This window comes from Colobus angolensis, unplaced genomic scaffold (genome assembly GCF_000951035.1).
Source record: "Colobus angolensis palliatus isolate OR3802 unplaced genomic scaffold, Cang.pa_1.0 Scaffold50, whole genome shotgun sequence".
Taxonomy (NCBI): domain Eukaryota; kingdom Metazoa; phylum Chordata; class Mammalia; order Primates; family Cercopithecidae; genus Colobus; species Colobus angolensis.
Genome location: NW_012118488.1, coordinates 3,780,984 through 3,792,245, shown reverse-complemented (window position 1 = coordinate 3,792,245; position 11,262 = coordinate 3,780,984). Strand labels below are relative to the sequence as shown.

Genomic DNA, 11,262 nt, shown 5'->3' with positions numbered 1-11,262 from the left:
TCACTCTGTCACCCAGGCTGGAGTGCAGTGATGCGATCACAGCTCACTGCAGCTTTGACTTCCTTGGCTCAAGCAATCCTCCCACCTCAGCCTCCAGAGTAGCTAGGTTTACAGGCACATATCACCACACCTGGTTAATTTTTAAAATTTTTTGTAGAGACATGCTTTATGTTGCCCAGGCTGGTCTCAAACTCCTGGGCTCAAGTGATCCTCCTGCCCCAGTCTCCCAAAGTGCTGGGATGACAGGTGTGAGCCACCATGCCTGGTTTCTTGTCATTATTTCTTAAATAATACAGTATGACAACTATTTATATAGCATTTACATTATATTAGGTATTATAAGTAATCTAGAGATAAAGTGTGAGAATGCAGGGAGGCCGGGCAAGGTGGCTCACACCTATAATCCCAGCACTTTGGGAGGCCAAAGCACGAGAATCGCTTGAGCCCAGGAGTTCGAGACCAGCCTAGGCAACATAGAGAGATCCTGTCTCTACAAAAAAATTTAAAAATTAGCTAGGCAAAGTAGTTCGCACCTGTTGTCCCAGCTACAGCTACCTGGGAGGCTCAGGTGGGTCATGCCTGTAATCCCAGCACTTTGCAAGGCCAAGGAGGGAGAATCACTTGAGCCCAGGAGCTTGAGGTTGCAGTGAACTGTGATCATGCCACTGCACACCAGCCTGGGCAACAGAGCAAAACCCCGAATCAAAAGAAAAATAAATAAACAAATAAGTACATGGGAGGATGTGCTTAGTCCATATGCAAATACTACACTGTTTTATATGAAGGACTTGAGCATCCATAGCTTTTGGTATCTGCAGGAGGTACTGAAACTAATCCCCTACGGATGCCGAGTGATGACTGTATGCTGCTGTCTGGCAGTTTAAGTCAGGGAGAAGGCAAGCTGAATGGAGCCAAAAATAAGTCATGGTTTGTTCATAAAGCAGAAATTATTTTGATTATCCCAAAGTTATCTCTAATCCTGTTCTGATTTCCTTTTCCTTCTTTCACTTGCTTTTTACCTTCCTCACTGGAAAAGGGACCCCCCCACACCTTTCTTTTTTTTAAGACAGGGTCTCACTGTCACCCAGACTGGAGTGCAGTGGCATAATCATAGCTCACTGCAGCCTCAACCTCTCGGGCTCAAGCAGTCCTCCCAACCTCAGCCTCCCCAGTATCTGGGACTACAGGCATGTCTTGCCCCCATGCCAGCTAATAAAAAATTTTTTTCTTTTTTGTTTTTATTTTTTTTAATTTTTTTTGAAATGGAGTCTCACTCTGTACCCAGGCTGGAGTGCAGTGGCGCAATCTTGGCTCACTGCAAGCCCCGCCTCCCGGGTTCACACCATGCTCCTGCCTCAGCCCCCCAAGTAGCTGTGTCTACAGGTGCCCGCCACCACGCCTGGCTAATTTTTTTGTATTTTTAGTAGAGACGGGCTTTCACTGTGTTAGCCAGGATGGTCTCGAGCTCCTGACCTCATGATCTGCCTGCCTTGACCTCCCAAAGTGCTGGGATTACAGGCATGAGCCACCGCATCCAGCCTATTTTTTCTTTTTTGTAGAGGTGGAGTCTTGCTGTGTTGCCCAAGCTGGTCTCAACCTCCTGGACTCAAGTGATTCTCCTGTCTTGGCCTCCCAAAGTGCTGGACTTACTGGTAGGAGCCACCACACCTGGCCAATCCCTCATTTAAAAATTGTCTTCCTACCTTGGCCCACCCAACATGCCCAGTGGGTATACTAGTGTTCCTGAGACCCAGGTGTGATCATCCTGTTTCCAACAAGGGAAAGGAATAGAACCCTTCCAACCCATGGAATAGTTCCTGAACCAAGGGTGCCAGGAGGTCATGACATAGTTGCGTCTGACAACAAAACACAGGGTAGGAAATGCACTTTCAGAAATCTTCTGTTTGGGTGATAAAAGGTCTCAGTTTGCTCTATGACCTTGGAGAAATCAGTTCACCTCTCTGCAGGGGGGTGCATCATAGGCCCTGCATCACCTTGGAAGCTCAACTCCCTCATCCATAAGAGAATTCGTGAGCTTGTGGGGGTGCACATTTCCAGAACAGAAATCAGAGTACAGTTTCAATCATAGTTGTCCTTTTGTAGGATTTTTTGTCTTTGAACTTCCCTAATCTTTGTTTTTCCTTCACCTTACTTAAAACACTACCTAAGAGCTGACTGGGCTTCATGATTTCTTTCCCACTTGATGGGAATCAGATTCCTGTGAGAAGTGAAGATATGAAGGGTTTATGCCTGTCCTTTGAGTTTAAAACAGCCCTCCAGGAATCCATCACTCCCAAATAACCATGGAGTAAGGATTTTTTTTTTTTTTTTTTAGAGCTAGGGGGCTAGGCTATGTGCTATTTATGCTATTCTTGCAAAGGCCATGGAGATCCCAAAGGAAAGTATATTCCAATCTGTAACTGCTAGTGTTTTGTTTTAAAAATGTTGAAATCCTACAGAACTCTTCAGAGAATTCAGATAAAAGGTGAAAAGTTCACACCACTTCCTTTTCTTCTAACTGCAGCTTCTTAAGAATTGAACAAATGTCTAAGTAACTGCTGTCTACTCTTTTTATATACACACATAGACTTTGGGTTCACCCTTTTTCTCCTTGCTGTTACAAAGAACCAATGTATTCCTTATTTTTTTCCCACAATGACATCTCCAGAAGGGTTTCTCTTGGCCTGTCTCTCCAGCTGCCTACAGATGTGGTCTGCATCTTGGGAAGTTGGACACACAGCCAGAAATGCTTTCAATGGCTCTCACTTAAGCTGTACACTTAAATATGGAGTCAGTAATTGAGAGCCTGGCTGAGAAGTTTTTCATGTGTGTATAAATACTGTCACTCATTTTTTTATTTGGGGTAGTCTTATTGGTAGGGATAACATGAGGTATTATCATTTTTCTTCTTTCTTTCTAATGTAGTTTCTTTAGTTGCTTCTACCTGTTAAGGATAGCTATTGAAAGAAGTGTTGTTGAAAGAAGTGTTTGGAGCTCCAGATTTAATTTTTTCAGCTGGGACGGATGGGGTCTCCTTGGGCTTTCCAAGGAGGGCTTCTAACTCTTGTACAGTCATATTGGAAATTTCAGTTTCACTTCCCCACAAACCCACCCATCCCTAGTTAAGCAGTTAAGCAGCACTGGACCACAGGGAGCTCAGAAGATGGCCTGCCCTGTTTAATCCCAACAAATGTGCTGAAATAGAAAAATAATCCCTGTGAAGCTGCTAGGAGGAACTTCCTCTGCTTACTGCAAATCTGTTATTGGGGAAATGTTTAGAAATTCTGAATCTCTATTTTACTTTGTTCTACTCCAGATTAACATTTCCCTCTAACAGAAATGCTGCATCACAACTAGGACAGGACAGGACAGGACAGGATCTGTGTCTACCCATGCTGCTCTGACCCTGCCTGCTTCTCCTCCTTAAGTGAAGATCACTGACTGAAAAAAAAAAACAGGTTGTAGAAAAGCTTGTGTAATACCACCTCATTTTACTAAAAATACATATGCAGGCTCGTGCATGGAGAGAGATCAGAACTGGTGAGCACAGTGGTGATCTCTGGGTGGGGGCATGCATAGTTCGTGATTTTCAGTTTTTGTTTATCTGCATTTTCTTCTTTCTTCTAACGTGTGTAGTTTCTGTTATTATAATAAGAGTTGTTTTTTCTTTAAGGGGAGAGGTGAGATCAAAAAATAAAAATAAAAAATAAAAACAAAAAACGGGGAAATGAGAAGACTGTGCTAATAATGCTTCAAGTTTTGATGCCATGAGAAAATGACTCATAGCTTGTTTGTTGAACCAGCTAGTTGTTGAGTTTTTGCCATGTGTAAGATCTCATTGGCTGCCTCTCTCATTTTCCTTCTGTAGTCCTTCTTGGGTATTTTGGGATGACTACGATGGGTGGAGAGTAGCCTTGTCTTTATTTCACAGGCTTTTCTCTCCTATATCACCTCAAAGAGAGTGAAATAAGTAGAGCATGCCCCCTAGATGCCCAGCCAGAACCCACTGGTCAGGGGCTTGTTTCCCCTTGTAAAGTGCTAAGCCTCTACCCGACAGTCTATCTCCGGTCATGCTGCGAAGAGCGTCGTGCCTGGTAGCCTGGCACTTAGAGATCAGTTGCATCAGCCTTGCTCACTTCAATCTCATCAGCAGGTTCCTGTCTTACTCCTCCAGTGTTTATCACAGACAGATGGCTCGTAGTGAGCGCTCAAAATCTGCTTACCAAGGGCATCAGTCTGCTGTAGTGTGCCCGTCCCATCTTTTGCTCTGGGTTCATTGTCTTATCTGTCGTTTGTGTGCCTTCTTCCGTGTTGACTTTCCCCCAACAGGCAGATACTTGACCGCTGGCCCTCTCCACTTATATAGCTCCCTTTCCCTAAAGCCATGCTAGTGTAGCAGTTGGGAGACAGGACCAAGTGGCTCTGGAAGATAGCACCTAAGGCTTCTTATCTCCTGTGTGTGCTGTTTTGTTTTGTTTTTTCCATTTGCCGTTGCCCAAGAACCAAAGCATCCGCCACTGCTCAGCTGCGTGGTGAAATGGCCTGGCTTGGTGCCAGGGTGCTTCACCAGGTGGTTGGGCTGTGGAGGCTGCTGCATGCGATGGGCTGATAATACCCCACGGTGCTGTAAACAGGACACTCCACCCTCCTGCAGCCACCCAGCTAGTGCCCCAACAGCCTGCTGCTTTGTCATGGCCTGTCATGATATGGGCTTCTCTTCTCTGATAGGGAAGCCTATTGTCATATTTCCCTCCCTTATTTCCTAAATCTGAGAGGGGTACTTTCCAGAAATGAAACCAGTTCATCTTCCAACCACAAGCAACCGTTGTGACTTCTCAATGCTGCTTCTCCTTTAACAATAATCACACAAGTGCAGGGCAGAACCCGATGCCCAGATCTTTCCGGTATGCCCATGGAGGATAAACCCAAGAGCCTCTATCTCAACTAGGCTCACCTAGAAGATTTCTTAGGGGACGTTCTCTATTGAGGTCAATCTCATTGGGCAGCAGAACTTAAGTGTTGACCTGAAGCTGCTGATGCCCCAGTCTGCAAGCAGCTTTATATTCTACCCTGCATCACTTATTCCTGGGTTGGACAGTCACTAATAAAGGAAAGGGCTTTGACATTAAAAATGAGCATCTTCCCGGGGCCCAGGAGAGTGTAGGTCTACGGGTACAGGGTCTAGGGCTTACTCTGCATGTCTTTGGGTAGTCTCCTCTTTCCGGACTCCTTCACCTACACCTTCAATCCTAAAGGACATTAATTGATTTGACATAATCTAACTAAGGCTTCAAAGTGTATTTCATCTCTTCATTTCTTTACAACATCCCTCAGAGGTAACTTAGGCCAGGACTGTGCCAGAGGGAGAGCAAGCCCAGTGAGGTTGGGTGGCATTGGCTCTAGTCAGACCTACCCTCCCCACCTCTTAGCTCCTACTAGATATCCAGGGGGGACATGCTGCGTCAGCCTGCAGCCCCTTCAAGGATGGCACAAGACATGTCAGTGTCTCATTTTGGCTTTGGTTTGTGTTGCATTTGGGGGAAACTGACACCTTGGTTTAGCCCTTAGCCAATTTTGATGTCCAAAGAAGCAGGTGCTTACCAAACCACTTGCGAGGATGTTTGTGAAATAAGTGGTAGTTTTTTTTTAACTATTAAAATCTAATTTTTTAAAAAAAAGTCCCCTCCCTTATTTCCTAGGCTTAAAGGAAATATGGTATTTTAGTCTCCTCAAAAGAGCTGGGACATGCCAAGAATTTGGAGATTTGGGAGGGTAGTGGAGCCTTGCTAAGGACTCTGAAACAGAAGGTAATTCTGTCATCTCGTGGCCAGCACCCTGCGCCAGGATGTGGCCTCTGTGGAAGTAAGGCTGAGACCCAGCCGTCTCTTCATTTAAGGAAAAGAAACTGAGGCAAGTCCTCTTGTTTGATTTAGATGTAGTGAGATCCTTGCATGTCTGCCAGGGGAGAGCGAGTCAGGGGCTGCAGATTCTGGATTGGGGTTTCCTTGGTTTCTCCTCAATCCTTCCCACTCCCTCCTTTTTTTCCCTTTGTATTTCTTTTCTGCTATTTGTGTGACTTTTTTTGTACATGGAGGAACAAGTCGGGACCCACCAAGTCCAGAGTCTTAGTGGATAACTGGTCAGAGGGAGCCGGAAAGAACGTAGAGTTTACCAAAATGCGTTGGTTGGATTCTCACATCACATTCCAGGATTTTGGGTGCTCCCCAGCCCTGTGAGTACTGGGAGCAAAGCACCACCTATGACTATTGTCCTAGAGATTGGACTCATTGAATATCAGGGTAGGATATGAAGAGTGATGGAAACTAATATAAAATGGGTTAAAGTTATCCCTAGGAGATAATAGAGTCCTTTACTTCAAGTTTCAAAGACTTCCTCAAGAAACAAACAAAAGCAAAACAAAAAGTAGGTCATTGGAAACAATAGGATTGGGCCTGCCATCTCCTCCATTAGGTGCTAAAAAGAAGCTATCAGTAAAAAATCTATTCATCCTAGGTGTCTAGGCAGGTGTCCCAGCAGCCTCAGAGGGTGTCCCTGATAGAAGAGGGATGTGAGCCGCAGTGAGTGGTTGGAAGACTGATTTAGGAGTCTTGGATTTAGATGTGGGACTGCTGCAGACTTATAGAGTGAAGGAGACTAATGAGAGACTAAGCTTCTTTGTGCCTTAGTCTTCCTTAACAGTCTTTCCCTATCCCCTTTTACAGCTGACAGGAGAGTAAAAGATTACAGCACACCAAAGTACTTTGTGGGGATGGGACAAAACTTTAAAGCACAACGTAAATATAAGATAGCTTTAGGGTCTCAGTAAGGAAAGAATCTAAAAGAGATTTTTGCATTGACTTCAGATGAGGGGATGGGAGAAGTAGCTCCAGGAAACCTTTCTCCTGTCACTTATCCCTCAGCCCTGGAGTCCTACTCCTTTTCCTTTGAAACAGTGATGAAGCAGCCTTTAGGATGATGAGATCCTACCCCTTATGCCAATCACTTGCTTGTCCGTGGCCCATCTGCCTCTTTGGTTATCTGTCATGTAATTTTGTAAATCCGCTTTCCAGAGTCCCTGCCTCATCAGTGGACTCTAATAGACAGTTTTGGAGGACAGCATTTTGGCCTGAGCTGGCTGCTGATGTGGGTCAGAAGCGCCCAGAAATATCCGGATTGCTACCTTTTGATTTTAAACCCAGGTTAGGAAAATGAGTGGTTGAAATGCTGGTGTAGAGATAAAGTTGCACCTTTAACCCAGCGTACCTGTCACCAACTTACTAGGCAACAAGGTTGGAGGAAGGGTAAGAAAGGTTTGGCCTTCCTGAGCCTCAGAGAGAGAAAAAAAAGACAAGCAGCTATGGGATCTTTACCCCAAGTGGGTGTGTTGAGCACGCATGCAAAGTCAGAACCCCTGGTAAAAGTAGAGCCAGTTGACCCTTCTTGTGAAGGTTTTTCAATTTTATTCAAATACTTAGGTGGCTGCCAATTGCCAGCCCTATGCTTTAGACCTTGTGGGGGATACATAGAGCCCACCCTTGGCCTCAGGCTGTTTATTATCTAGGAGTTACAAATGCCCTATTCCTCAAGAGAAGGTGCTCATTACTAGAAGAGTACAAAGTACTGAGGAAACAGAAAATTCCAAGACATTGCTTCCAGGGGATTCCAGTGGATGCAGAAGGCTTGGTGGAGTGGAGGCAGTAAGGCTGGTCCTGACAGATGAACAGATTTTAACCCTGGGCCCATGCAAAACCTCAGAGGAGGGAAGGCTTGGGACATGGGTGGGAAATGGTATGCAGTATAGTTTGTCTGAGATTTAGCGACTTTGAGGAAGAGTGAGATGTAAAGGACAGGTAAGTGGGACCACATGAAGGCTTTACCTCCATCTTTTTTTTTTTTTTTTGAGACGGAGTCTTGCTCTTTCTCCCAGGCTGGAGTGCAGTGGCCGGATCTCAGCTCACTGCAAGCTCCGCCTCCCGGGTTTACGCCATTCTCCTGCCTCAGCCTCCGGAGTAGCTGGGAATACAGGCGCCTGCCACCTCGCCTGGCTAGTTTTTTGTATTTTTAGTAGAGACGGGGTTTCACCATGTTAGCCAGGATGGTCTCGATCCCCTGACCTCGTGATCCGCCCGTCTCGGCCTCCCAAAGTGCTGGGATTACAGGCTTGAGCCACCGCACCCGGCTACCTCCATCTTTGAAAGAGAGCCTTTGAAGAGGTTTAATCTGGGAATGTGAAGATCATTTAAAATGATGTGTTTTAACATCTATATATATTGATTTGGAAAGATGTTTATAAGGTAAAAACATATACCAAAACAATACGTAGAGTATGATCTCATTTTAAATTGTAAAGCATATATACACACACACCACACACACAGAAGGCGTAAGACCTGTAAGTTTATATTTCTCATAGCATTGGTTATCTCTGGGTGTTGAGAGTTGAGGGTTTTTTTTTTTTTCCTGTTTGTTTATATTTCTATATTTCCTGACTTTTCTACAGTTCACACTTACTGTTGTAGTTATAAATTATTCACTTGTTTTAAATAAGCACATATATGATGGCTGAGTGAGATGATGTAGAACTATGCCAGGGATTAGATAAAAACACACAGTAAAAGTTGGCCATATAGTAACATTTTTGATATCCAAATTGGAGAGGAATCCCTCAAATGTTCAAAAATACAGGAATGGGTTGGGTGTGGTGGCTCATGCCTGTAATCCCAGCACTTTGGGAGGCCGAGGCACGAGAATCACTTGAGCCCAGGAGTTCAAGACCAGCCTGGGCAACACAGCGAGACCCTGACTCAAAAAAGACAAAGGAAAAAGAAAAGACAAAAATATGGGAATGGCTAAGCAAACTAGTGTACATCAACCTGGAGGAATATTATACAGTCTTTTAAAATAACAAATATGTAGATCGTTAATACATGGGAAAAGGTATATGAAATAGGTGGAACCAGGCAGAACATAATATAGCACATTTCCTACTGATTACAACTATGGCAAAATGTATGTAAATGCTTCAATGAATTTGGAGAATGGAGGTAGTGTTGTTAGTGTCCTTTTTTTTTTTTTTTTTTTTTTCTTGAGATGGAGTCTTGCTCTGTTGCCCAGGCTGGAGTGCAGTGGCATGATCTCAGCTCACTGTAACCTCCACCTCCTGGGTTCAAGCAATTCTCCTGTCTCAGCCTCCCGAGTAGCTGGGATTACAGGTGCACACCATCACACCCAGCTAATTTTTGTATTTTTAGTAGAGACAAGGTTTCATCGTATTGGTATATTAGTTTCTTTTCTTTTTTTTTTTTAACTGTAGTAAAATATATACTTACTATTTTGACCATAAAACCTTATGTTCACTGGCATTACGTACATTTACAATGTTGTGCAACCATAACCAGGGTCCATTTCTAGAACCTGAATTTCATCATCCCAGAGACTGTGTATCCATTAAACAATAACTCCTACTCCCCCTCCTCCTCTTAAGCCCTTGGTAAAGTCTATTCTATTTTTTTTTTTTGTCCCTATGAATTTGTCTATTCTAGATACCTCAAGAAAAACACAATATTTGTCCTTTTGTCTTGCTTACTTAACTCAGCATCATCTGTATTGTAGCATGTGTCAGACTGTAGCGTGTGTCAGAATTGCCTTCCTTTTGAAGACTGAATAGTATTCCACAGTATGGACGTGCTGCATTTGTTTATCCGTTTCTCCATTCATGGATGCTCAGGTTGCTCCCACCTTTTGGCTATTGTGAAAAATGCTTCAAGTCCCTGCTTTTGGTTTTTTCTGGGTATATACCTAGGAGTGGAATTGCTGGGTCATATGGTAATTCTATGTTTCACTTTTTGAGGAACTGCCAACCTTTTAGTGTCTTTTTAATATAAAGTTCTTCAGGTTTATTTATACCTCCTAGTTCTTTTTGCTGTGCTAAATACACATGAATTATTAAGGGATTACTACAGATGTGAAAGTATTTTGTTCTGTTTAAAAGAAAGAGCCTTTATAGATTTTTTTTTTTTTTTTTTTTGAGAGACAGACTCTCGCTCTGTTGCCCAGGCTGGAGTGCGGTGGCATGGTCTCGGCTTACTACAAGCTCCGCCTCCCAGGTTCATGCCATTCTCCTGCCTCGGCTTCGCAAGTAGCTGGGACTACAGGCGCCTGCTACCATGCCTGGCTAATTTTTTTGTATTTTTAGTAGAGACGGGGTTTCACCGTGTTAGCCAGGATGGTCTCGATCTCCTGACCTCGTGATCCACCTGCCTCCGCCTACCAAAGTGCTAGGGTTACAGGCATCAGCCACTGCGCCCGGCCACAGATCTTAAGATAGTAGAGTGTTTTGAATGTGGCCATGGAAAACAGGGTCAACTTAGACGATTGCAACTTCCAAATGGTTCCAGTACGCTTACATTTTATCCACAGTTTCAACTTTTACCTCCTTCTAGAAAGCTTTAACCAAAGTAAAAATAAATGAATGGATTTATTTATTTTATTTATTTTTTGAGACAGAGTCTTCCTCTGTTACCCAGGCTGGAGTGCAGTGGTGCAATCTTGGCTTACTGCAGCTTCCACCTCCCAGGTTCAACCAATTCTCGTTCCTCAGCCTCCTGAGTAGCTGGGATTACAGGCACCCGCCACTATGCCTGGCTAATTTTTGTATTTTTGGTAGAGACGGGGTTTCTCCATGTTAGCCAGGCTGGTCTCAAACTCCTGACCTCAAGTGACCTGCCCGCCTCCCATAGTGCTGGGATTACAAGCATGGGCCACCACCACTTGGCCTATGAATGGATTTATAATTGCTTTATTTTTGTCCCATTTATGTAGAAGTCAGAGACAGAGAAGACAACCAAAAAATTTGGATGTTTCCGTAAACTAGATTCCTCAATCCTCAATAATTGAAAGTAGTTCTGATATGTCAGCCACCGGGGTTCCCCAGGGAGCTAACCAGTCCTGAAGGAAGTATGAAGAGGAACAGGAGGCCTTCAGTTAAGGGGATGAATATGTGCAGTGCCTAAGCCCTGCAAAGGTGCTGGAGGAAGAAGGGCAGGAGATAAAAGATAGAAGAAAATTTGTTTTTTATCCACTTAGAGTTTTATCTTTAATGATGGGAAACAGTGCTGCTCTCAGGAAACTGTGTGGAGATCTAGGAGTTCATGGTTCATAGTCCATTAGGGGTAGGAAAAGGATAGAGGACATTTATAAAGTAATGTCCAAGTCCAAAGTAAAATGGTATAAATTGTTTCCCATGATAAAGGCTGGCTCAGT

The 11,262-nt window shown here is 44.0% G+C and overlaps 1 protein-coding gene across 1 annotated transcript in view; it reads left to right on the top strand.

Annotated features, from left to right (window-relative positions):
• The window catches only part of FAM117A (family with sequence similarity 117, member A), a 54,052-nt gene that overhangs the window by 20,181 nt on the left and 22,609 nt on the right, over positions 1 to 11,262 (top strand). The gene's annotated exons all lie outside the window — the stretch shown is intronic.